At 36.0% G+C, this 25,561-nt stretch overlaps 1 long non-coding RNA gene across 1 annotated transcript; it reads left to right on the top strand.

Annotated features, from left to right (window-relative positions):
- Positions 1-9,973: 9,973 nt before the first annotated feature.
- On the top strand, positions 9,974-25,298 carry LOC122350922. Its single transcript, XR_006251649.1, has 3 exons — positions 9,974-10,035; positions 23,893-24,300; positions 24,525-25,298. It is a non-coding gene; the product is annotated as an uncharacterized LOC122350922 (long non-coding RNA).
- Positions 25,299-25,561: the final 263 nt, after the last annotated feature.

The raw sequence follows: 25,561 nt of genomic DNA on the forward strand, positions 1-25,561 counted from the left end.
ATTCAAAGCAGGCCCTGCTGATTAATGTGATAATTTGAATGTTTTGAGGTCAGCAAACAAGTGTAGCTTTTATTTGCATAATTATATTACTTTCTCTACCACCAGTACGCCTAGTACTTCAATGCAGCAAGTATCAATATGGCCGCCACTATTACTACTGCAATTAAAAGTAATATTTAAAGGTCCACTTCATGTTTTTTTTTCTTTGTAGACCACATAGCAGCAGAAATGAACTTAAGTGGAATTTAAATCACCATATTTAACATGCTAATTAATTAAACAGAACGGATTTGTCTCTCTGTACCAGATTGCTTGCTTGGAGCTCTCTCTCATGCATTTTGAATACAGACTGTGGTTTTGCATTCAAACCGTCCCCTGTTACTTTATTCTGTTTGTGAGGGCTGCAGCTTTGAGTCATGGGATAAACTGAATGGATTGTGGATATCTATGCATAAAAAAAATATATATATACATATTTTTGGTGCTATTTTTTGGATGTTGCCTGTTGCAGTAAATGGAAATTAAGAAAAATGTAAATTATTTAGACAGTATACATTGCACAGTTCAAAATAGCAAATTAATTCACATAAATCCTGGTGTAAATGTAATAAAATAGATTTTCTTTTAATAAAGTAAAGAGTGGGCTGGGTGTTATTGTAAAAATGAGTATTAAATTAAATAAAATATTTTTTCCAGTAATTTTGAGATTTTTATTTGTGAGTTTGACTAGTTAAACACGAAATTACAAAGTGTAATTCAAGTAACATTCTCTTTATTAAAAGCACAAATAAATGAGTCACTTATTCAACATGATTCATACATATTTTTTTACTTTGCAGAAAATATGCATGAAATATATAGGCAAAAAATGATAGCTCAGTTTAGTTTAAATAGTATCTGTGAAATCAAATCAAGAAGGCTATTATTAACAGTAAATGTCACCATGATGCGAACATGAAATATCGAATATACATTAGTTCTTTTGAATTCCATTGCACTGCTTTTCCATTGTTTTTTTTTTTCTATGTACTTCAAAGGTTACTCCACTCAAAAATGAAAATTTTGTCATTCATCACGACACAATGGTGCATTCATCCAAATCAAAGTGTAAATACACATAGAAATCATATCCTTGTGTTTTGCTTTCTTGCCGCATAAAAAGTATTCCCATAGCTACGCAACGTTACAGTTGAACCACTGATGTGAAAACCCTACAGTAGCTATCAAATTTAATTTTGCATTCGCATATACTCAAAAATGCTGCATCATGATTAGCTATGCGAGAGCTGCTGTTAAGGGAAAGGTGTTTTTATGGGTCTTATTCGTCATTTTGGGAGCTCAACAGCTTTATAAAGCTATTAATCAGGATTATTTCCTCTATAAAGGTGCTTGATCATGTAGAAGTTTTTGATTTCTGTTGTGACCTGCGGGGGAACACTTTATCCCTGTTGAGGTCTCAATCAAGAGGGCCCAGTGAAAACAGAAAACAAGATATATCCCCTATATTTCTCTGTGTCTGTCTTGAAGCAGGGTCCTTACTCAGAGATCCGGGAGTTCACGAGCTGTCCGTCAACACTAGCTCAGGACTGGTCTTTTTGGAAGCCGAGAAGCACAGGGTGTCAGATAGCTTGAGGTAATGTATTGATCTGAGCTTTCATTCTCTCATTAAAGGAGCAAAACAGATAATCACAGCTCCCAAATCTCAGGGAGGAATAAACAGCCTCTACTTTCTTCTGGACAGGGAAAATATGTGCTGAAACGACAAAATCTGCTATACTATTCTATATATATATATATATATATATATATATATATATATATATATATATATATATATATATATATATATATATATAATATTTATACACAAACATAGGAGCGAAAAGAGAGTTGGGTTTACTTGCATATTGTGATGTTACTGATTTTAAATGACAAATTACTGCAGTTAGCAATGTAATGTAATCCATTACATTGCACATTTTAGTAATGTAAATGTAATCCGACTAGATTACTTTTGACCTAACTTAAAGTTGCATGTCATGTCACCATAACCAACTGCCAGGAACAAGAAAAATGTGAATAAAAATGTCATTATTATTATTAATTGTTATTTTTTAAATCTCAGGGCTGCATGAAAATATATTAGGTGAAAGCAGTTTAGATTGTTGTTAATGTTTCAGAAACCTTGACCTAAATGGCACATAAAGTCAAAGCAAAGGGGGTAAATGAATCAAAATTCTTCAACAAAAATTCTACTATTTCTAGGCTGAGTCAAGGTTTGACTTTTAATAAACCAATTCAAAGCTCTTTCCGGCACATATTTTTATGTTTTCAGATCCCTGTCTGAATCAACACACTGTACTGTGTCACTTCAGTACAACCCTTCTCCAAACACAAGCTGAAACCTGGTATCATTTCTGTATTGTTCGTCTGACAGCTTCTTGTTTTTTTTGTCTTTCCTCACTGCCACTGTTTACATTACCTGACTCAGAGGATCAGCAGGAAGAAAGAACACAGACAGAAGAATATTAGGTAGAAAGCTATGTAATGTCGCTTGATAGCATGAAATGAACCATCTATTATAGCCTGCTTATGAGAGTGAATGAATTACGGTTTTAGATTGTAATCCATTTCAAGGCTAAAGCTATATTTGAATGGGAATGTCTGCCGCAGGACTTAGTGTTGCACTCCTGCTAAGGATAATGGGTTTTAATGTTTTTTTTTGTTTTTTTTTTTTAAACTTGCATTGTTCTTGTTAATAATTAGGTTTTGCTAAAGGTGCTTGCAGCACCCAAGCCCAGCACCACAAATTCTGTGAGTTTTTGGTGAGAAGCTTCCAAACCCGTAAAAGCATTTGTCTTCGGAACACAGTTTATGAATCTGTATTTTATGAAGTGATGTGAATACTTTTGTGCATGATCTTTGTGGATGAACAAAGGCTTTATGGGTTTGGAATGACATCGGGGGGGGAAGTGAATAATTACAAAATTTTATTTTTGGGGTAGAGTAACCTTTTAAGGGTTGGCAATACGCTCGGGCAACTACTTTTGCACAGGTAAGCTCCATTCACTTCTTCAGGAGATGTTAGACACAGCTGTCATAATACCGTTTCAGTGCGCTCATGTAGGTATTGCTGTTTCAACAAGTGAATCTTTTGCTTTGAAGCTTTATCCTATATGTTCCTTTCCTGTTGGCCTTTAGGGGACACAGTGTGTGAGCGAGCACAACTGTGCATTAGAGAGAAACACCTCATGCTGATAAATATAAACGCTCTGATGCAAACAAGTCCTTAACAAACTGCTCCCGGCCACACACTCCACTGCTTTGATATCTCTGACCTCTTAATTCTACTGACTAGGCATTTGGCCCGTTTCATCTCAGCGAGACTCTGAGTTCTACATGACATCCTCTTGCTTTCCTTTGGGGCTTTTTGAGTAGGGTTCTCCCAGCTCGTAATTGTAGCCTCTGGCTTTCAAGGATGAACTTGCTTTTTATTCCACGCTAGCTCGCTGTCTGTTACGGCAACGCATCCGGTCAGCTCTGACAGGCGTTTTTGAGTCGACGAATAGCTTTTTCCTGAGTTGAATCCAACTTCTATGAATATTATCAGAGGGTCACAGTGTGTTTCTATGAAGAGAAGCAAAAGTCCAAAAATGACAGCTTTCATCTTTATCAAAGTCACAACTGACATTAGTATTTGCTTAGGAGTGCAGTACAAAAGTGTACAGGATGGTACCAGCTTGATGACCAAAAATGCTTTTCACAAGTTGCTGTTAATTCAGTGTATGAATATACCAAATCTCACTGCTAAAAAGAGTCTTTTAATGTTAAAAAAATAAAATAAATGCACATTACATGTGTTTGTTTGTTTGTGTGTGTGTGTGTGTGTGTGTGTGTGTGTGTATATATGTATATATATATATACACACACACACACACACACACACATATATATATATATATATATATATATATATATATATATATATATATATATATATATATAGTAAATAGTAAATATACAGTGCAATACAGAATATTGTGTCCCTTCACTCTTTAATCATCAGATGAATTATAGGCATTAATTATAGTTGCCATTTAATGTATCACAGCAAATATTTCTTTTCAAATACAAACAGAGAAGTGAAAATGCAATTTTCAATCATGAGTCATTCTGGTTTCTGAGCTCATACAACATTTTCCATTTACATGGTGATGTTGATTTCTGGTTTGTAAACCTTTGTTATTACTGGAAGTGTAGTTAGTCACAAAATAATTAAGCTTGATTATTACTATTATGATTTTCAAAATAGAGTTGACTTCACAGAAATATACATCTACAGAAGCATATTTGCAGGAAAGTAAATGAAGCCTGGGGTTGCTAAGGTTAAAAAGAATCAAAAGCACCATACAAATATTTTAAAAAATCATTATAACTTGTGATTTTTTTCTAAGATGCCATTTGATATCATCGCGTAAGTTACTGGACTAAAATGTAAGCTTAGGTCACAAATCATTCTTATTAAATGGAAAAGAATGGCTTGGATTTTACTATACACTAAATAGCCCCTTTTGTGTTTCACAGAAAATTAACACGTGAGGGTAAGTAAATGCTGACAACATTTCGTTTTTGGGTGAACTATCCCTTTAACAGTTCAACCAATGACCCGCCTCTTCATTTAAATTCCCAGGCACTTCAATACGAACTGATGCCTGATTGCACAGCAAATCTGATGGCTGTTAAATAAATGCATAGAGCTCTCAAAGAGACACAGGGTGAGAGAGACACTGAAGGATGTTTGATGTCCTTTGCAAGCATAGCCCATCCTTGCCCCAGTGACCTCGCTACATTATAAATGCACTGAATTCATAAGCAGAGAACATACACTGGCCAAGGATACAAGAGTCTTTTGGTACTGACACAGAGCTGCCAGATGAGGGACTGCTGAGTGCTCATTGGTATGTTCAATGGAGTTGACCTTTGACCTGCGGGATGTAAGTGCTATTCCGTGTGCCGTGATAAGATGCTTGTGTTTTTCATCCATTTAATGAAAGCTGGAAGTGCTGTCTTAACACAAACAATTTTTAATAAATGCAGTGCGATATTTAAATAAATAGTTGTTGATTGGAATATTTCTGGAACGTCCTGCTGAGGTTCTGTTAGAAGCTGTCACCTCCAATGGCATCGCTTTAGTGAAAATGGATCATTATTAAGTCGAATTTTGGTCTAAGCAAGCAGATAATTAATATTATGCAGGATGTCATATTCAGTGTTATCCAAAATGAAAGGTTGATAATTAACACTGGCGGTATTAAGGTTATAAAAGATGTGTTAAAGGGTTAGTTCACCCATGGTTCTGTCATCATTAACTCACCAAAATTTCATTTGAATGTGTATGGAGGCAATAGTTTGTACAACTATTCAGTAGGCTATGTTACGAGTTCATGATAACTTTATTCCTCTCATGTAAACTCTTTGAGTGTTTCCCACAACAGTCTGCCTTGAGCATGTAAGGAATATTGCTGCTGCAAATATAACATACATGAAATAACCCTCATATAGCATGCATAATCACCCTGTAGCAGATCAATACGGGTGGAGCTGGGGAAGGTGGAGGACTTCTGAAGCACGCTGCTATTGCTACAGCAAGCACTAGTCTATATATTGTTGAGCAGTTAGCTCATTGGCTACTAATACAGGAGAGAACCAGTAATGTAATGTAGTTAGACCTACCGAGTCTGACATCTAGAACATTGTGTTAAATCGAAAGATTGAAATCAAAGTTGGATTATCTGTGAGTGCATCAGTCAGATTCTTAAACTAGATCAACAGATTCATTGAAAAGAACCGACTCCACATAATTATTTGTTCACAATTTGTTCTCAGAATCAACTCCTTTACAATTCAGTTGCAGCGGCTATGTTAGTTTCAAGAATCGTTTGGTAAATGTGAATGTTTTGGAAAAGCTTTCATTGAATGTGTATATGAAAAATCTCAAATATCTTTATTACAAAATATTTTATTAGGATAAGTAAAGGATCTAGCACAGTACATAGCAATTCCTTTTGTAGATGCCCCCTCGTGTTTTTTTTTGTTTTTTTTGTTTCACTCAAGCATTCAGTAATTTCCTCCCATATTCAATTTCTACACAATTTTGCAATATTTTTGTTATTTTCCACACTGATTGTTTCTCCGCCAAGCTCTGCCGCCTTATGAATAACAGTGCAGTATTATTTTACTTGACTTAGGTGTGGAATACAGTTGAAAGGCTCGTTACAGAGCTGTGTTACGGGCAAGGTTGCTTTCACACTGAGCGAGATGCTAATGACAGCTAGCTTGATCCTCTTCTTAAAAAATTGGAATGCAGTGGATTCTGCCTATTTATGCAGGCCCCTCAATTTTGATTTGCTAAAAACAAATAGCACAAATAGAAAATTTGTGTAAATATTCTGCCTTTCCAAAAGTAATAAGTACTGATTATTATACTGATATCACTTTGTAAACAAACAGAAGTGTACAGTTACTTATGCTCCAGAAAACTGGATTTTTAGGTAAATTTAGGTTTATTTTGTGGATGAGAGAAGTGTGTGACAGCTGTGTTCAGGGTCAGTGCTCTGTACCGAACATTGCTGCCCTTGTGTCGCCTGTGATCACGATCGGCACTGAATAGAGTGAAGGATAATTTAATGTAAGTTATATAACAAACTTTGCAGTTGTTCATGACTGGTAGAGTGAGGATGCAGAAGCATATAAACTCATAGATCTTACTGCATTTACAGCATGCTGCGATAAAAGACATTTGTCCCTACAGTATGGTCCACAATATATGTTTCATTTAACAAACACGTCTCAGGTGATCAAGCTCCTGCATTCAGTTGCTCCAAGGACATGATTCGGGACATGGAAATGACCGTGAATGTGGCTGCTGCTTCTATCCACACTTACGCCTGTCTTTGTTGCTGAATCCGATTCAGCCGTGAATCAAAGTCATCACAGTAAGGCCTTTTTTTCCATCTCTTAGAAAATCATTGACAATGCAGCTGTTTCATGGTGCAGAAAGACTGCATAAAGATTTGACTTTTGAACCATTGTGAAGCAAAAGAAAGAATGATAAGCTTTAGAACCGTGCTGTTTGAATCTATAGGACATAATGACACACAGTTTCTTGATAATGTAAATGCAAAGCCACAGGAACTAGCGTTTCGTTCAGATTTGGAGAAATTCGTATTGCTCAGCAATGAATCCTCTGTGGTGAATGGGTGCCATCAGAATCCAAGGCATTCTAACTTGGACTAAAACAAATCCAGCGTCCATAATATTGCTTTCTCCAATGGAAAATGCGTCTAATCTAAATCAGGAGAGAAATAGACAAGTACCTTTACACTAATACTGGTTTAAATACAACCAAGTGCTGGGTAAAATATGAAGAAGATTTATGGTTGGGTTACTATACAGAAGGTTGAGTCAAACATGTTTCTTTGTCCATATTTTATCCGTCTCTGGGTTGCATTTAAGCCAATGTGAATAAGTGAACCATATAAACAATCCAAAACAGGTCTAGACAAACGTCTTGGTGAATTATTATAGAGTATACACTGGTGTTTTGGCCTCTAATGATGGACTTATTTCTTATAAACGCACAACTTCTCAATTTGCGAGAAGTTAATTCATGGAGTGTGGAAGTTGTGTGGAAGCTACAAGCTATTGAAAATACCCAAACAGGGTTATAGACTTTGGAATAAAGGATAATTCTCCATGGTATATAATTATATTACCTATTTTGAAACAAGGCACAATGCATTTCTCACCCAAATGCTGTTGCATTGGCAAAGATTCTTTGTTGTTGAAAGCACCTTGCAAAACCTCTAAGCGATCAATTATGAGCTGCTGATTAGATTCAGGAATGAGAAAACAATGTGTTTGTTGTGATCTAATTAGAGAAGAATAATAATGAATTAACACTGATCTCATCTGGTCTAAAACAGTTGCAACAAATGCTGTTTTCATTCTGCAGCCTTCTTTAGCACAGCATCTGATTTAACATAGCTATTAAACTGAGCTGCCACAGCCACACATATATCTATTGATTTAATTTTGACTGATTTGTAATTGAGGTGAGGAGGAAGCGATTCAATAAATTAAAGTAAAGCGCACGCTGGGGACAATTAGTCAATATATGTGAGGCGGGTGAATATACACATGAAAATTGGTGTACTGTTTAAACCATCAGTGGGCAAAAACCAATTCAATTACTTTAACAATTCAGGCAGAAGAAAACAAATGGAGAAAAGAGATGGCAGGGATTTAGCAGGAATTTCTCTTCTCAGAGCTGTAAATATGAAAGCCGGGGGCAAAACCGTCCTTGGGTGGTCTATTATAGAGACATCTATGAATTTGATCATAAATATTTTGCAAACATGAAAGATAATGTCCTTTCTTTTTTTTGTTAAGGATAGTTTATAGATTCCACATATAATTCTTTAAGGCCAATGGTTTAGATCTGTGCTCGAAATCTTATTTGTAGCCACCCAAGGTTGCGTGTTATATTAGCTTTGAATGGTAAGAAATGAAGGAGAAAGGTCACTCACAATTGGATACTTTAGCAGTCTCCTTTAGACAGCACAATTATTTCTGCATCATACTCAGAGATGAATTTGCTAAACGGTTCGGTTCAATTATAAGTGAATTTCTGGCAAAAAAAATAAATAAAAATCTTGTCTCGCAACTACTTTGCTGTACAGTAAATATTGGGATTGGTCATTTTTATGTTAATATAATACTGATACTGTTAATAAAATAATTATGACATTATAATATTATAAATAACCATTGTAATATGAATTGTAATATATTTATTAATATATGCTTGTTAATTTCTATTCATATATTTTAAAATGTAATTTATTAATGTGCTGGCAAAGCTGAATTTTCAGCAGTCATTACTCATCATCCTTCATAAATGACTGTAATGATTGTTTTCATTTAGTGCTTAAACTGTATTTTATCACTCTCACTTTTTGAATGAATATTAATATTATCAATAAATATTGTATTAGCACCGTAATGAAATGCAGGACTGCGGTGGCTGGTCTAAGAATGTTTCGTGATAACTCCTTTGGCATATTCTTTGTAACGCGTGTAAATAAACGATTCTATCAGTAGCTCATTCTTGGTGAATTCTCCCTAATTGTGTTTCAGAAAGAGAAGTCTCTTCCAATAAAAGACTCCTCGAAAGAACCTCCTTGGCTGCTTCTGGCTTAAGAAGGGATGGGATTCAATTATCCGCAGAATTAACTAATTAGCCCGATATGAAAAGAGCAGTTCTGGAGCAGCCTCTTAGAGCAAGCAGGTGAGGGATTCTCTCTCTCTCTTTCTCTCTCTCTCTCTCTGTCTCTCTCTCTCTCTTTCTCTCCCTCTCTCTCTCTCTCTCTATGAATGCCCTTCATGCAAATGACTTCTGATTTGTCAGACATGGCTGATTTCGACTCAGCACGGCTATTCTTAATCAATTGGCAAATGGCCACTGTGATCTTTCGGATGCTACAGATCATTACAGTTCAATTATCTTGTATATTAGCCCGAATCCTTTAACCTAGAGACAATAGCACACAGGGCCGGAATCACACAAGCTCTGGTACAAACCCTTGCGAGCTGCCTCACTGCAGGCAGCCTTTCAATTGAAACAAAATCGAGCAATACTACATTCTTCACGAGTCGAATGACTTCAATATAGGAGAAGTGAGAGGAGCAGCGTTTTTAAAATAATTTTAATTTTACATTTAGTTCAAATTATTCAAATATAATTTCAATTAAACAGACATTTTTACAGTATTTGTGTTATATATAAAATGTTTGTGTTTGTGTTTAAATAATTTTTTATGTATATTTCAATTTAGTTGAATGAATTGTATATTTGAATGATTTTTAGTTAGGTTTTCTACCTTCTGAACGACTTTCATGTCAGGTGGGCATCCGTGATGCATAAAGAGACAGTTCACCGGGTTTTGGAGAACTAAGCAACAGTGCATAATAAGGTAAAATGTCTTTTCACTTATTTGGCAACCTGTCTTTTTATTTGTATTTACTTATTTATATATTTGTTAATTTATTCCGATCTTTTCTAAAAGGATCCTGAAAAAGTGAATAAAAGCTAGCTCAGATATAATAGAACTCAGCCTTGTGACACTCGAAGAGTATTTTAAGTCCTCCTACTAGTCTGTGTAATTTTCCCTCTCTGTCTTTGCACAGTCAGATATGCATTTTCCCATTAAAGCAGACGAATATATTATGAAGGACAGCTTTGGCTATTATGCTGTGAAAAAGTAGTCTGTCAGTTTAAAGAATAGTCTCCTAGGCTTGAGGGTAAAATGGATTTTGATGCCAGAGTAGCTTACTCAGCTGTCTGTAGAGAGAACAGAACGGCATGATTCAGATTTTATAACCAAATTTGTCAACAGTGACTTGACTTTGCAGTCCTGACCTCTCAGAAACTATTGCCCTGCTTGCCACTGTGATACAGCTGGATAATTCTTTTAGAAATTTCATATCTTATTTAAGGTAGCGCCTCTCAACTGGGAGGTCAAGACCTAAAAATGCACTGCAGGGGTGTACTTTTGCAGCAGGACAGCGGGAACAATGTGTAATGCAAAAATAAAACCCGGCTTGACTTGCATCGTATATTATACCATATCAGTTATTAGCTGATTCAAAATATCCAATACTGTGTGTATATAATAGTGCATGCTCATTTTTCTGGATTTGCATTTGCTACATTTGCTGTCAACACAGTTAAAGTAATCTTTATAATTTAATAGCATGCTTAAAGGTTTTGTGTGTGCATTATAATATTGCAATGTCTAAATTGACTAAATGATTTTAGTTGATTTTGCTTGATTTTAGTTTTTACTGTTTTGTTTTCAAATTTATTTAAGCAAAATGGTCTATAACAAAACATAATTATATATTTAGTGGTAGAATTTTCATATTGGCACATCGCTAAATGCTGGTTTGGGTATAACACTTAAGACAGTAACATGTTAAATGCAGTTTAAAAAAAAGTTCTACAACATTTAGATGTAATAATATTTTTGTAAATGTTGCACTCAATTTCCCATATTTTAGTCTGGGATTATAGTTCAAATAGTAAATGTGAACAGCTTATGTAACAATAATACTAATTTAATACATAAGAAAAGAAATGACTCTGACATGTTTCAGGGAGATATTTGCAGTTTTTGGGTTGCTCCTATTTTCCGCTATTTTCTTTTTAAATAGAGTAGATAAATCTAACATAGGTTAATAAATATATTGTTCTATGTTCATTTGTATGCCATGAGCGAGGTTTATGAGCGTAGTCAAATCCTGCCCTCCGTGTTTAGCGTATATTGTGTGGCTGAATTACAGCGGCGCATACTGGTCTATGTATACTACATTGTTTTGTATAAAGTTATTTCTGTTACAAGACTCGAGAGCTTGTTAATTCGAATGTGAGAACTTGGTCACAACGACACAGTGATCGCAGTGTCTTAAAACCCTGTTAAAGCCGAGGATATTCGATGTGCAGATGTTCACATCGGAGCTGTGAGGGTAAATTTCAAACTACAAATACAAAGATTTGGAAAGCTTTGTGCGGATGTAGCCTTTTATGCCGTTTTAAATGCACAACATAGGCGGAAATTATGCAAATGTGTTATGGAGTCACGTTTAGCCACACGGAAGTGGGACTCAAATGACTCGTGTAGGCTGCATAGAGTCGATCCTTTATTTTGGGAGTCAGTAACCTTATTTAACGCGCACTTTCAGATTTACAACTTTGCAGATCGTTTACATTCTCATACAACAACATTACACGCCGCTTGAAAGGTAATATTGCATAAAATAGCATAATAGGGGCACTTAGCATAATAGGGGCAATAGAAAATTGCAAAGTAAACTTAAACGTCAAGTAATCTGATTCATGTGATTTATTTAAATGCAATAATCAGTAATATAGTCAAATTACAATTTTACAGTCGTAATTAGTAATTTGTAGTGGATTCATTTAATTTTTGTATTTTTTTAATAGCTTACCCAACACTGGCTAAATGTAAGTGATCATACTGTAATTTAGCAAATTTGTGATAGAAGAATAATTAGGCATGTCAAATTTTCATATGCTTACCATATCATTTATTATTAATGCCAGTCTGACCTATGCTACTTTTAAAACCAGATTAATTATAGTTAATAATAATAGTTATAACAGTTCACAATTTAGCAGATAATAGTTCACAATTGGAGATATTTTGGAGTATGCAGTTCATACTATTACAACATTTCAGTGTTCAATTTGAAGGTTAATGCTGTTTATTTTGGTTTGATTATATTTTGTATTGGGTGTCATGTTGGGTCTCCATTTGGTGTCCAATGCGAATCTGGGTCCTGAGGAAAACTCGGCTGACAACCACTGATTTAAGGCTCATTTTGTGGGTCATGTAAAAGATCAGAGAGAAATCCCTCTAGGAAGCCTCAAATGACTTTGCTGTTTGCCTGTGAAGAGAAAGAGAGATGCAGAGAGAAAGCAAGCAGGAGACGGTTTGTTTACAGACCCATCATATTCTCCCTCCCACATGCGGAGAACGCTCCAAAATGCGGGGGTGCCAGGTCCCAGAGCTCCATACCCTGGACAGAGGGCATCGAGCAGCAGCCTGTCTGGAGCACAGGAGGGGTTGTGGGCTATCGATCCAATAAAGAACTAGCAGGCAGCTCATAAGTGAACTCAGGCCCCCATGACATTGCATTAAAGTTGGCGTTTTATGGGAACAGCATCCCACAGGTAAAGCGGCGTGAAGGTTTTATTATTGTAATTACCCATGGCAGGTTGCTCGCTAAGACAGAAAAAAAACCCAACAATGTTGGCTTGGCTGAAAAATACCTCACTGTTATTTCAGTTCAAGGCTCCGAACCGCCTGTAAATACAGCAAAAATCAACATTAGAGCATGTAAGCACGTAAACGATTCGTGCTAAATGAAACGATAACCTCAAAACCAAAAACTAAAATACTAGTCGGAACTGTATAGGAAAAAAATGCATTAAAATGCATAAACAAAACAAATGTGCTTTACCAGCCATGTATATATATGTATGTGTGTGTATCTATCTATCTATATATGATCTCCTGCGCTTTGTCATGTTTCGGACACTGTGTAAACATTTTAGCTAAATCTCTATTTGAGACATGCCTACTGATGCGTGACATATTGTCCAGCTCTACTAAACAGGTTGATTTTGTCTGATTTATATCCTACATGATTATGCGTTAAACAACATGTTCAGCAAGCATATGGTAAGCATTGACAAAACCCTAGATCATCATATCTTGTTCTCAAATGATTTGTATATTCGAGAATCAGCATATGGCCCCACAGCTGTCATGACCCTCAGATAAAGTTTTACCAACCGCACCAAGGGTATGTTTCACATCCTCAGTTCGGCTCAAAAACAGCACCATAGAGCTGATGTGATTAAATGTTATACCAACGAGTCTTCCAGAGCCCAAATTGATATAATACGGCATGAAATTTGAATGATCCAACTTTGAGGGAGGTTAAAGCTTGTTTTCTGCTTGACTCAGATATGCTTGAAACATTTCCTTTATCATCAGCAGCCAATATTTTTTTTTTTTTACTCAATTTTCGCCCAAGTATGCCACGTCCTGTTATATAAGTGCCAGAGCTGAGCATCAGGGACGGAGACTTACCCACAGACTGACAGCTCGCTTATTTATAGCAAAATAAATAAATAAATTAAATCTAGCAAAAGTCCATATTATACAGTAAATTGAAAAGAAACTGAAAAAAAAAATTACATGTATTTGTGAAAACTCATTTTCCTAGATTTCAGGGCTTTACAGTAACAGAGGAAAACACTGAATGTGAATATATGAAAAAAATAAAGCAAAGTAATAGACAACCTTAATAACTGTTATTTGAAGGAGTTGTGGATAGAATTAATAAATTTGTTAATAAATTCTTAATATCAGCATTAGAAGCAGTTGTGCCGTGGCTTTTTTTTTATGGAAACCATGATAGAATTTCACAAAAGACTTTAGAAATGCCTTTACCGTCACCTTCGATCAATTGAATTTGTCCTTGCTGAATTAAAAGTATAACATTATTCATTTCTTAAAATCTTACTGTCCTCAAACTTAAAAACAATACAAAGATGGTTTGCTGCATGCAATTCAAACCAAAGCCCGCGGGTGAAAATTTTGAAATTTTGAAAATGTCTAGAAACACAGCATCAAGATTTTGCATCATTGATAAACTCCTGCCAGAAACCGTTGAAAATCAAGTTGATTTTTGGTGTGAAAATCCATGTCATCATTCACGTTACATTCCTCAGGGCTAATGATAGAGTGCAGTGTTGAGCACGTGTTGGAACTGCAGAGCAACATCAGCACAGAAGAGTGCTGTTCAATTACCTAACACCTGCTAGAGCCTGTGCGATGACTCAGGGGCTCAGAAACAGAGACCCCATTGGAGTGTCGTAATCAAAACCCAGCAACATCTGTAGTCGATTTAAGACCCTTAGAATACAAAGTCGGTGATGCAAAATTTCTAACAATTTCATTTCATGAAATCATGCTGTAAAATACAATGGTTGTTTCAACTTGGAAACAACTTGTTATCCCACTGCATACATTTTTTTCAGCTGTAAATAAAATATTTTAGTTTTCAATTCCATTAACATTAAGTAACATGTTATATTTATATATATAATTTATTTATGTGTGTGTGTGTGTGTGTATGTGTGTATGTATCTATGTAAAGCTTGGAATATTTCTAGAGGAACATAATAGTAGCAATAAAAATATCAGAATAATAGAAGAAAACATAATTTTATCTATCTATCTATCTATCGTTCTATCTATCGTTCTATCATTCAATCTGTCGTCAATCTATTTGTTCTATCACCTATTGTTTTGTCTAACATTCTATCATTTTAACATTCTGTCAGTTCTGTGTTTCTATCTATTTTTCCTTCATTCTATCCATTGTTCTGCCATTTTAAGTATTCTATTTTTCTATCTATCATTCTATCTCTCGTTCTATCATTCAGTAACACTAGTTTAGAGGCCCATGCTTACTGCAGTTTTTCTCTGCTTTGGCAATTTTTTTTTGATGAACAATAGGGATGCATGATATTAGATTATTGCTGATATCTGATATGCCAATATTTTTCAACTCATTTTGGCTGATACCGACGTCAATACGATACATTTCATCTGAAGCTATAAATAAACTATACATCATCACTACATTTTCCAACAGAAAGATGCTGTGTTAACCCTTTAAGGTTTAACATTTGTAGACATAAACAAAAGATTATTAAAAAATCCGAAAATCTTTTAGAGCTTATGATTTGTTATAAAAAAAACAATACATTAATAAATAAATCAGTATATATAAAATGTACAATTGTCATGTTGGTTATTTTTTTTTATTTCACGTCACGCTATAGCTTCTGACCTTTAAATAAAAATTTACTTATTATTTTATGATTTCAATTACTACTTTAATTAATCAAAAACACAGCCTAAATGTTATTTATGAAGGCTTTTTCTCTTTGAATTTAATTAGAAGCAGGCCAGCAGCGCCCCCTAACATATTAGAACTCCTTACAGAACGTGCATTAGGACCCGGGGAAGTCTGCATCTAAACACCTCTCAGACAAAACTTGGCTTCAAGAATGAGCCACACTGCTGGCGTGGTTTAATCACGAGCGCATGCGAGTTAATGTATTCCTCTTATCGGCGAGACAAATCCAAATTTTTCAACTCGGGCCGATGCTGATTTTTAAAGTAAAAGCCCATATCGGCCGATTCCGATATCGGTCCGATAATATCGCGCAGCCATGTTAAATACTGTGTCAAACAAATGTATCTTGATATAAGAAAGATAAGATGTTTTTTACTATAATAGAAGGCAAATAAAAACGGAAGCAACATAAATCACTACCTCTACATTTTAAACATAAATGTGTTTAAAACAAGGTGATGAATAATACTATAAAAATAAAAAATAAAAGAACTGAAGTCATTAATTAAATAAAATAATCTATGCTTTTTACTTAAGTTGTTTTTTCTTACTGAGTCTGTTGACCAGTTGATCCTGTCTTAAATCTGGGATTTTAGCACCTGTGCCGGATGCCTTCTGTCTTGCCCTGATTTTAAAGGAGCCAGAGATCTCCTGCTTAATCCTCTCACGTGATTAGCCTTTGGCCTGTTTGACGCTTGAGGTGTGTTAAAATCCACTCACACATACACGCACACACCACTAACACAAACTGCACTGTCTGTATGGCTAACCAGTGGCACGAGTGGCTATATTTCAATGGTATTCTGCCTATCTAGCATATTTGGACGTTATTTATCGAATTGTAATGTGTCAGCATAGATTGATGCACACTAAAGCTGTTGAGATAGGTAGCTCATTGTGTTTGGTTTGGTTTAATCATCCTGGCACATCTGATGACTGCAGATATATCATTGTTGTGATACCACATTTGCTACGGCTAATAATAGCTTATGTGTTTCTTCATAAGCATGTTTCTTAAATTAGAGATGCAGGTTTTCGGGTCCTCAAACGGCGTCATATAAATGTGAGCATTTAATCATCCTGTCAAATTGTGTTATGCGTTTAATCTTGCTTTACCGTGGCCTTTTCCACTAATCATTTTAATATATTTTCTGGATAAGCATTAAAAAGCTTCAGCAGTAAACATCATATATTCCTGGATCTATCTCGTCACATTTTTTTTTCCATTTGAGCAATTTACTGGCATGCTACAGGCAGGGCCATTTTTCTGCTAGTGCTTTAATAAAATGAGCTTCAGTTTGGAAAGTGTCAGTAATTCATGCTTTAAAGCAACTCTAAAGTTTCTCACGTCGACATTTTTGGTTTCAAATAGGAGCCGTAAAGAATAAAAAAGCCCACTCTCCACCTAAAACGTGTGCTGATTTACTACTACAAATGAATTCTAAGCCCAAGTTTTAACCGTCCTGATTAAAATTCATAGTCTCATTTTGTTTATTGCTCGTTTTCGTCTCGGAGACTCGCTCTCTCTCTTCGGACCGATTTGTTTAAACCCCGTCAGTTGTGTTTCAGCACGGATTGTGCATCTCTGTGGTCGGCTGATTGAAAAATTAAACATTTTCTGAAAAGAAACATGGTGTGATAATGAGGAGAAAGTGAATGGTGCCTGTTGGGATTTTTTCCTGAACTCTTGCCCAGAATCCGCGAGGCCCCCGAGGGCTTTGTCCTAGAAATTCCTCTCCAGTCACTGGTGATTTCTCCATTGCAGATTATGAGTCTTAATCAGAATCCTTCTTAGAAGTGCCACTAAAGCTTCTGTGTCCTGTGCTCAAACACAGATAATTACTCTGACAGCTGTGGAGCCAAATGTGAGTAAAGACGTCCCACATCCATGCCAGCCACTCTGAGTCTTAAGATGCTCTGCTGGACGTGAGCTTTGCGGGGCCGGGGCTAATGGCTTTTGCACCTGGCTGCGGCCGAGGTCTGGGCTCAGGTTGGCACGGCGGAGGGACGAGAGGTTAAATTGGTCCAGAGAGGCTCTGGGCTGTCAGGTTCAGTTTTAAACAAGGGATTTAATCAAAGATGTGGGTTTTACACCGGGATTTGTCTATAAAGCCTTATTAATTAACGCTGTGCACAGCTTCTAATCTTTAGCTTCTGCCAAGACTGATGGGGACCATAGGTCACTGAATCAAACATGCTGCCCGTATGGCAGCAAAGCCCAGAAAGCGCAGAGGGATGTCTTGCTTTACTGATGACCTCGCGACCCCTGTGTCAACTGAGGATCAACTTAATGTTGTCGTATGCATAAGCTGGGATTTTGGTTATGCTCAAAATAAACTTTACGCTTCTTGGAATCTGGAACTTATTCTTTGATTCAGATGTTTCCCCGCACTATATTCATATTTGATAGATTTTTTTTTAATTTATATATCATTGTCTGTCTGTCTGTATCCCATCCATCCATCCATCCATCCATCCATCCATCCATCCATCCATCCATATATCCATCCATCCATCCATCCATCCATCCATCCATCCATCCATCCATCCATGGCTATATCTACCTGTTGTATTTATCTGTTGTTCTACCTTTCTATCTATTATTCTATCTCTCTTTCTATCATTTAACACTTTAGCATAGGGACCAATTAATGGCTTTAGCACATTTTTTTTAAAACAGCCTTCGCAATCTCTAAACTCTTAAGGGCAGTTGTTTTCTGAAACATCAGAACCTTATTGACAGACTGCTTTCTATACTATACAAGAATGTCAGCTTTGTGCATCACACTGACCATTTTAGATACATATTTCAACAGTAGGTAAAAATGTATTGGGAAAAGTCAACACTGTAGCAGCTTACTCATTTTTACACACTTGTCTGCCTCCTTAGACAACACCACCACACATTCTTATATATCTGGACTCTCTCTCTTACACAACAAACAGCTGTGGATTTTCACACTTTACATGTAAAGCAAATTTACCGTATAAAATATAAATGTGTTTATACAGCACTGCTGCAGCTGCTGTTAATTAGGGTTGTTTAGGGTCATCCTCATTAAAAATGGTAGTGATTGTGCCTCGCAAACTGTATATACAGTATATCTGCATCCAAACATGATTGGAAAGATTGTGATCCCCATTTCATTACAATGGCAAGTAGGGCTGTAAAGGGACAGACATTTACCAGTGAATTTTGGGAAACCATCCCAAACTGTACCCCCAAAATTCGCAAACGTTTCCAAACATTCTGGAAACTTTCAGGAAAAGTTCTACCCATTTGCAACCCCAACGGCAAGCCATTTGCCACTTAGCAGACATTACAACTATTTCATACCTGATATTTATGGAATTTACACTTGTCTGATAGATTTTGTTCTATTTAGATCATTCTGCATGTGATGCTCACGCAGTGGAAGAAGTTGTGAAGAGTTTGACAGTTTCACTGAGAATCAACTCATCAGTTTAATGTGCATATAGTTATTGTGCAAAATTGCGCTTCCTCATTTACACACATGCCAAAACACACACAATTTGCCTAAATCAATAAAGAGTTCAAATCTGATGTGAACAATAAACTGTTTCAGTTCAGAACAGAACAGAAATTGTACAGAAATCCGAACTACTTATTTTGAGAACGGACTCAAAGCTATTGAGAATACGCTGTGACTATTTGCTTATTAGCGTGCCAATTACTTGCATACCGGCTGTTTATTATTACTATAAATTAAATCTATAATCTAAATTTAACAACTACTTTTTGTGGAGTTTATGGGTGCAAAAGTTATATTTATGCTTTGATGATGGCAAGAAATGGACCATAAAATAAAGCATGACCTATTGTTCTGTCTCTTATTATATTATCTTTCTATCCTTATCTGTTCATTTGTTGTACTTGCACACAAAAACTATACAACTTGCATATACTATACAGTACATATACTCCTATCCGAAAGAACATTGTGCTTGTTCAATGTTGTGGTTTTAAAATATACTATATGCTATTGCAGGCAAGCTATGCGTGTTAAAAAAAATGTAAATTGAAATTCAATCTGAGTACACACACATTTCTCTGCCTTATTATAATATTTTAAGGTACATTATTGTGTCTATTCCGAGCTCTCCCATGTGTGGCGCATTTGACACTTCCATGATATGATTATTATCTGATGCTTTCCGAAATTTGCCACTGGCAATAGTCTGTTTTAGCAGTCTGAGTAATGCTCAAGCGTAAATATATATGCAGTACATTCTCAAGAAACGATCTTTTAGCAGAAATAAATATATGTAGAATCATAACCCATGCCTTTGAGTAGCCAATGAATTTTTGTTGACTCTTCTCAAGCCTTTGGTGTTACTTATTGCCACAAGTCAAATACAGCTGCTGAATTATTCAGCACTTTATGCGTCGATATAGAGGAGTATTTGTTCCTCTAACATGCAGAAGCCGAAGACAAACTAATTAGTCAAGATTACTTCTGAATTCATGAAACAGCAGAAATGCAGTAAGATAATTAATTCTGCTCTTGCACATTTGCATTCCAGGGACGCATTCAATTATTCAATGAAAGCATCATGCAATACGGTGAAACATTGTTTTGAATGTGTGTTTGTTTGTGTACTCTGCGCCTGGAGTGTGTGACCTTCTCCCCTCTGGCTCGGTAGCGTTGTGTTTAACGTGTCACGGTACGGTCAACACAGAGAGAACTATCACTTGATCAAAGAAAAACGTAGATGCATAAGGGACCTCGGGGAACACAGCAGCAGGTGTCCGCTGCTTCAGCCTGTGACTAATTACCGTGTCCCTCATATTCTAAATCTTGTACGTCATACACACATGTGCTTTTTTGTTCAGTTATGACAGTATGTTGTGACGACGCTTTCTATGTCACAAAAAAAAAAAAAATCTGTGAAATATGTTATGAAGACAGTGATGGAAAATAGCTGCGGTCACAGCCTTTGGGTACAATTTAGATATACACTATTAAACGTTTTTTGTCTTGTTTAAGTCTCATTAACTTCAAGGCTCTATTTATTTAATCAAAAATGTGATACAGTAATATCGTGAAATACGATTATTTTACTGAAAAAGCTGCTACTTCTCAGCAACCATTTCTCCAGTTTTCAGTGCCACATAATCATGGAATTTTTTTGTCCTTACTTTTTGTTTTTACTTACTCCAGACTTTTGCAGTTTCCAAAAAATTTCACAAAAACATTAAGCAGCAAATTTTTTATTTTTTTTTATTTCAGTCGTTTCTTTTTCTTTTTTTTTTTCTTAAGCACAAAATATGCATTTTAAATATATAACAATAAAACTATTTAATTTGAGTAATATTTCACAATATTTTTTATATTTTTTTATGAAATAAGTGCAGGCTTTGCAAGCAAGACTTTGTGTAGATGTTGCTTTGATATACAAGTGCGTTATTTATTTGACAGTAAGATTGGCATCGAGATGGTTATACACCTGCACCATTATTCAGATTTATATAAGCGCACAAATATAGGCTGGTTGCATGTTGCCAACCAACTACCCACCAGCTTGTCAGAGAACCAAGAATAAATATGAAGTATGTCATAGAAAGGCTAAAACAAGCTCATTTCACACACAACATTGATTTAGATGTATTGATTGTCAGGTAAAAAAAAATCTCAACCAGTTACTCCGAGTGCTTATCCAGGCTTTTGATTGGTCCTTGAGTTTATGCTTCTACATTGGCTCTATTTGGCAAATCAATGCAGTTGATGAGTCAAATGATTCTGGTATGCATGTCTATGAATTATTCAAAACCCGATGCTCTGAAGAGGTAAACAAAGGCCCGTTCTATTTGATGGAGAGTCTCGCCCTGAATGACCCAAACAAAATGCCATTGCTTTGTTCCAGGTTTGTGTTGCCAAAGCTTTTTAGACATCAAAATTCTTCTAATGGGGCGCCGAGAACGAGATACCAGAATGCAAAGTGGTCTAAGCTTCGCATGTCATCTTGGTTTCATTTAACCTCCCTGATACGCTCCATTAATGCTAAATTTAGCTGCTCTCACATTAGCTCAGGACAGACCCCGTAGATGTATTATTATTAACTACAACCTTTTAGTAATATATGCGCGTGGAGCATTTTGTAATTATGTGTCTTCGTGTTACATTATACTGTCCTATTTGCATTTGCATTAACATTAACATTTATGTCATTTAGCAAATGCTCTCGTTTCAACATAAAGTGCTTTCTTCGTACTATATACAACATGAAGAAAAGTATAATTTTCTTGATGCAATGTGTGTGAGACTCCAGTGGTCAACAAATGGCTAGTGTGCAGTCGTGAATGTTATCTGCTTGGCTGCATTTGCAATTATGAGGATGTCAGGAAATGTTAGAAGGAAACAAGCTAGTTCACATATTAGCCATTAGCCTTTACACTCGTGTGACTGAGTAAATGTGAGGGGAAGATTCTCCGAGGTCAAATCAACATAAAATACAAGTGCACTGACGGCAATTGTTCTTCAGCGCAAGCTATATTTACCCGATTAGAAAAAAAAACTTTTGCCAGAATCCTCTGCTAGCATATGTATAATGCCGAGACATCTGCTTGAAAATGTCTGAAGATGTAATTATGAAGCTGTGCTGTATTGTTATTCCTCAAATGTTCTGGTTAGGGTTTTTTTTTAAATCCTTCTAAGCATGAAACGTCTGCAGTTACTTCAGCCAATAATATATATATATCATGTGCTGTGATCAATCTTGATATTTTAACGAATCCAATGTTGATTTCATGCACATAATTTTTAAAAGTTTGAGGTCGGTAAGATTATTTAAAATGTTGTATAAAGAAGTATCTTATGCTCACATTTGTATAAATATATAAATCTTTTGTGATATTAGAAATGCGCTGTTCATCTTAAGTCAGTTACCAAAGTTTCTAATGTTACTATATATTCTTGCGCTGAACTTTCCGGTTTACATGCACTTACCAGTCTGTAAATGTACTTCATGCTGCAGAGTATGGCACTGAATGCATCTGTCTGAATATCTATGAATACACAAGAGGAAAAAAAAACATATACTGTATATATATTTTACCAAAAAGCCCGAAAATGTTATTGAACAAAGAAAAATATTACATTTTCACTCATTAACTATTCATGGCCATATGCACAGTAAAAGCACCGTGGAACATTGAGGGTTTTCGCTCAGACAGACTAGTCCTACCAGACAAACATTTTAAGTGCACCATGAGGATCAAGATATTTCTTACTGTCAGTGCCATTAGTGTCTCTGCATTGAGTTTTAGTGTCTTTCAGATTCACTTGTTATGTAATTTTATACATCATCATTGATTTTCCACGGCATATCATTCGGCATCTGTATTTAAAGCGGGTCATGAAGAATCAAATTCTCCCTGATACTTTAACATAAAAGAGCTCAATATAGCATGAAAATATACCTCAAAACCTCTTTTCTTGTCCAAAAACTATTTGTTGAATATTGGCTGCAGCAATGTCTTGCTCATTGTCTTCTTCCTGGTCCGCTGTTGTAATGGCAAAGAAAGAGTTCTTATTTAACTAACAATAAAAGTAAGATGTCAGGGATGTTTGCCAATTGTTCTTGGCTGGCTGAAGAATTTTGAAGGATACCAATAATTGAAAAGCGCACATGGTTATATTCATTAAGGTGCGAGATCACTACAAACTTTTATTGCAGAATTTTCCATTAATGAACCGGTCACAATGTGAAATCAGCCTTGAAATTATTAATTACATAAAGTTTTTTTATGATGCATTAAACTATCATAAGACAGTACTTTTCAAAAGTTTTCAAGCCTCTCATTTGATTTAATTAAAAACACACACACACACACATATATATATATATATATATATATATATATATATATATATATTTAATTTTTCATTTTTTTAAGGGAAACTATCTATTGAATGCTTTTGATTGATTTAATCCCTCTTATCCGTCTCCTACTTCAGTCTTAGAGAAATGTCATGCTTTTTGCCCCCTGATCTTTACTCGATTTAACTTTCCTGACACAGCTGTAATGCATTTCCTCCATCGTCTCAAAAAGTGTGAGTGCGCCCGATCTAAAAGAGGCCGCCGTGAAACCCCGCCGATGATTGGTTGATCTTGAAAGCTCAGGTCTTTTGGTCAAATATCTCCCTCCTGGGAAAGGCACTTACAAATGGACCACTTGGAGACCACCGCTGAGATAGACTTGTCCATCGGCGGTGGTTGAGAACGCACGCAATGCATGTGTGTGTGTGTGTGTGTGTGTGTGTGTAAGTATGCATGTTCTCTCCCTCCAGGCCTCCCCCCGGAGACCAGCCCACTGCTGGGAGCGCCATGTGGCTGATTGTCAACCTTCGCTCTCCCCACTCTCTCTCCATCACGTAGCTGCGGGAGGCCCTGAAACGCTTCCAATCCAAGCAGATTATTCGGAGATAAAGACTCGGCGACAAGAGCTCTCCGAAGGACACTCGGTTTTCCATTTGCAGCTGTATTATTCCAAGAGTCGGTGGCATCTGCGTGACTCTTCCAGAGATGCGTTTCCTGCGCTCTGCTTCCCACTGGCACAAATAGATGAACAGATTTCCGTCTCATAAACAAGGTTCTGGTTCCACTGAGTGATTGTGTATGAATTGCACTTAATCAGCTCCTGTGTTCAAATATCGGCTCTGGCTGCCAAGCATCGGGTCTGCTTATATACTCATTAGGTAAATGATAACAATAACAGCGGAGTGTGTCGTTTGTGTTAGCGATGTCATTGTTATTAGCGACGAGGCTGACTGCATCAACCTGTTAAAGTGCGGTTTGGTGTCAGACACGGGTAATAAAACCCGTTAGCGCTGGTGATGTAACAGCGAAACTCTTCTCTGCTGTCCGTACGCGGAGTCATAAAAGTGTATAATGTTTTCTTTTCCTCTCTCTGTCATTTTAGTAGCTCCCCCTGTCCTCCGAGGCCTCGGCGTCAACATCTAAACCGAATTATGCGGCTTATCCTGAACCGAGAGAACGTCTTCTGTTTTCAAAACAAATCATGAGAATATTCAGCCCCTGTCCGAGGAAAGGCAACCCGAGGAAGTGTTGTCTTGCTCAGCGGCTCCCATCTGACTTCTGTGAAGTATGTAAATACAGTAAAACGCTCGCACCTCAAGGCAGAGGAAGAGGATGAAGGTCAGTCGTGGACTGAAGCTGCTTTGTGCTGCAGGAACGCTTGACAGTGTGCATGAATAAGTCCTGTGATTCGTGCATTACACTTGACGCCATTTTTTCAAATGATAAAAAGGCGACTGAGTAAAGCAGTGCTTTTAAATGAAGACGTTTTAACACACAATCTCGCGTGATAGATGTTTTTTTATCAATTGATAAGGCATTTGTTAATTACGTTTTGCAAGTAATACATTACCTTTTTCATTAATTACAATTACAATATCTTTTATTATACGATTTTCAGCAAAACGTTTGTGCAAAACTATTAGTTAAAATGAACGAGCCTAATAAAAGAACTATTTATCATTTATTATACATTTTAATTAAATTATTGCAAATCATTTTTGGATTTATTACAAATGTGTTGCATTTTGATAGACATTGATTTTAGTAGATAAATGCGACAAAATTAAAATGCTCGTAATTTATGTAAATGTTAAAAAATGTGGAAATGTTGCAAAATTGTATAAAAATAAAAAGACTTAAGAAATAAGGATTTTTAATGATACCGTTTTGATAATTATTATGCGTCAAAATTATTACTACAAAGTTTGATGAAGACAGACGATCATCTTTCTATTAAAAATCTTGATATAGATACCTAATTTTTAAATTCTAACAAGGTATTAATGATTTTTGACTATTTATAATGCCCTTTCATTTTGATTGTGTCCTATAAACAATTTTTGATGGATGTTGTTCTCATGAATGCAAGAGACTGGTTTGCTCGCGTCATCCTTCTTTCCATTATGAAAGTAAATATTA

Source organism: Puntigrus tetrazona, chromosome 8 (assembly GCF_018831695.1).
Source record: "Puntigrus tetrazona isolate hp1 chromosome 8, ASM1883169v1, whole genome shotgun sequence".
In the NCBI taxonomy this organism is placed as follows: domain Eukaryota; kingdom Metazoa; phylum Chordata; class Actinopteri; order Cypriniformes; family Cyprinidae; genus Puntigrus; species Puntigrus tetrazona.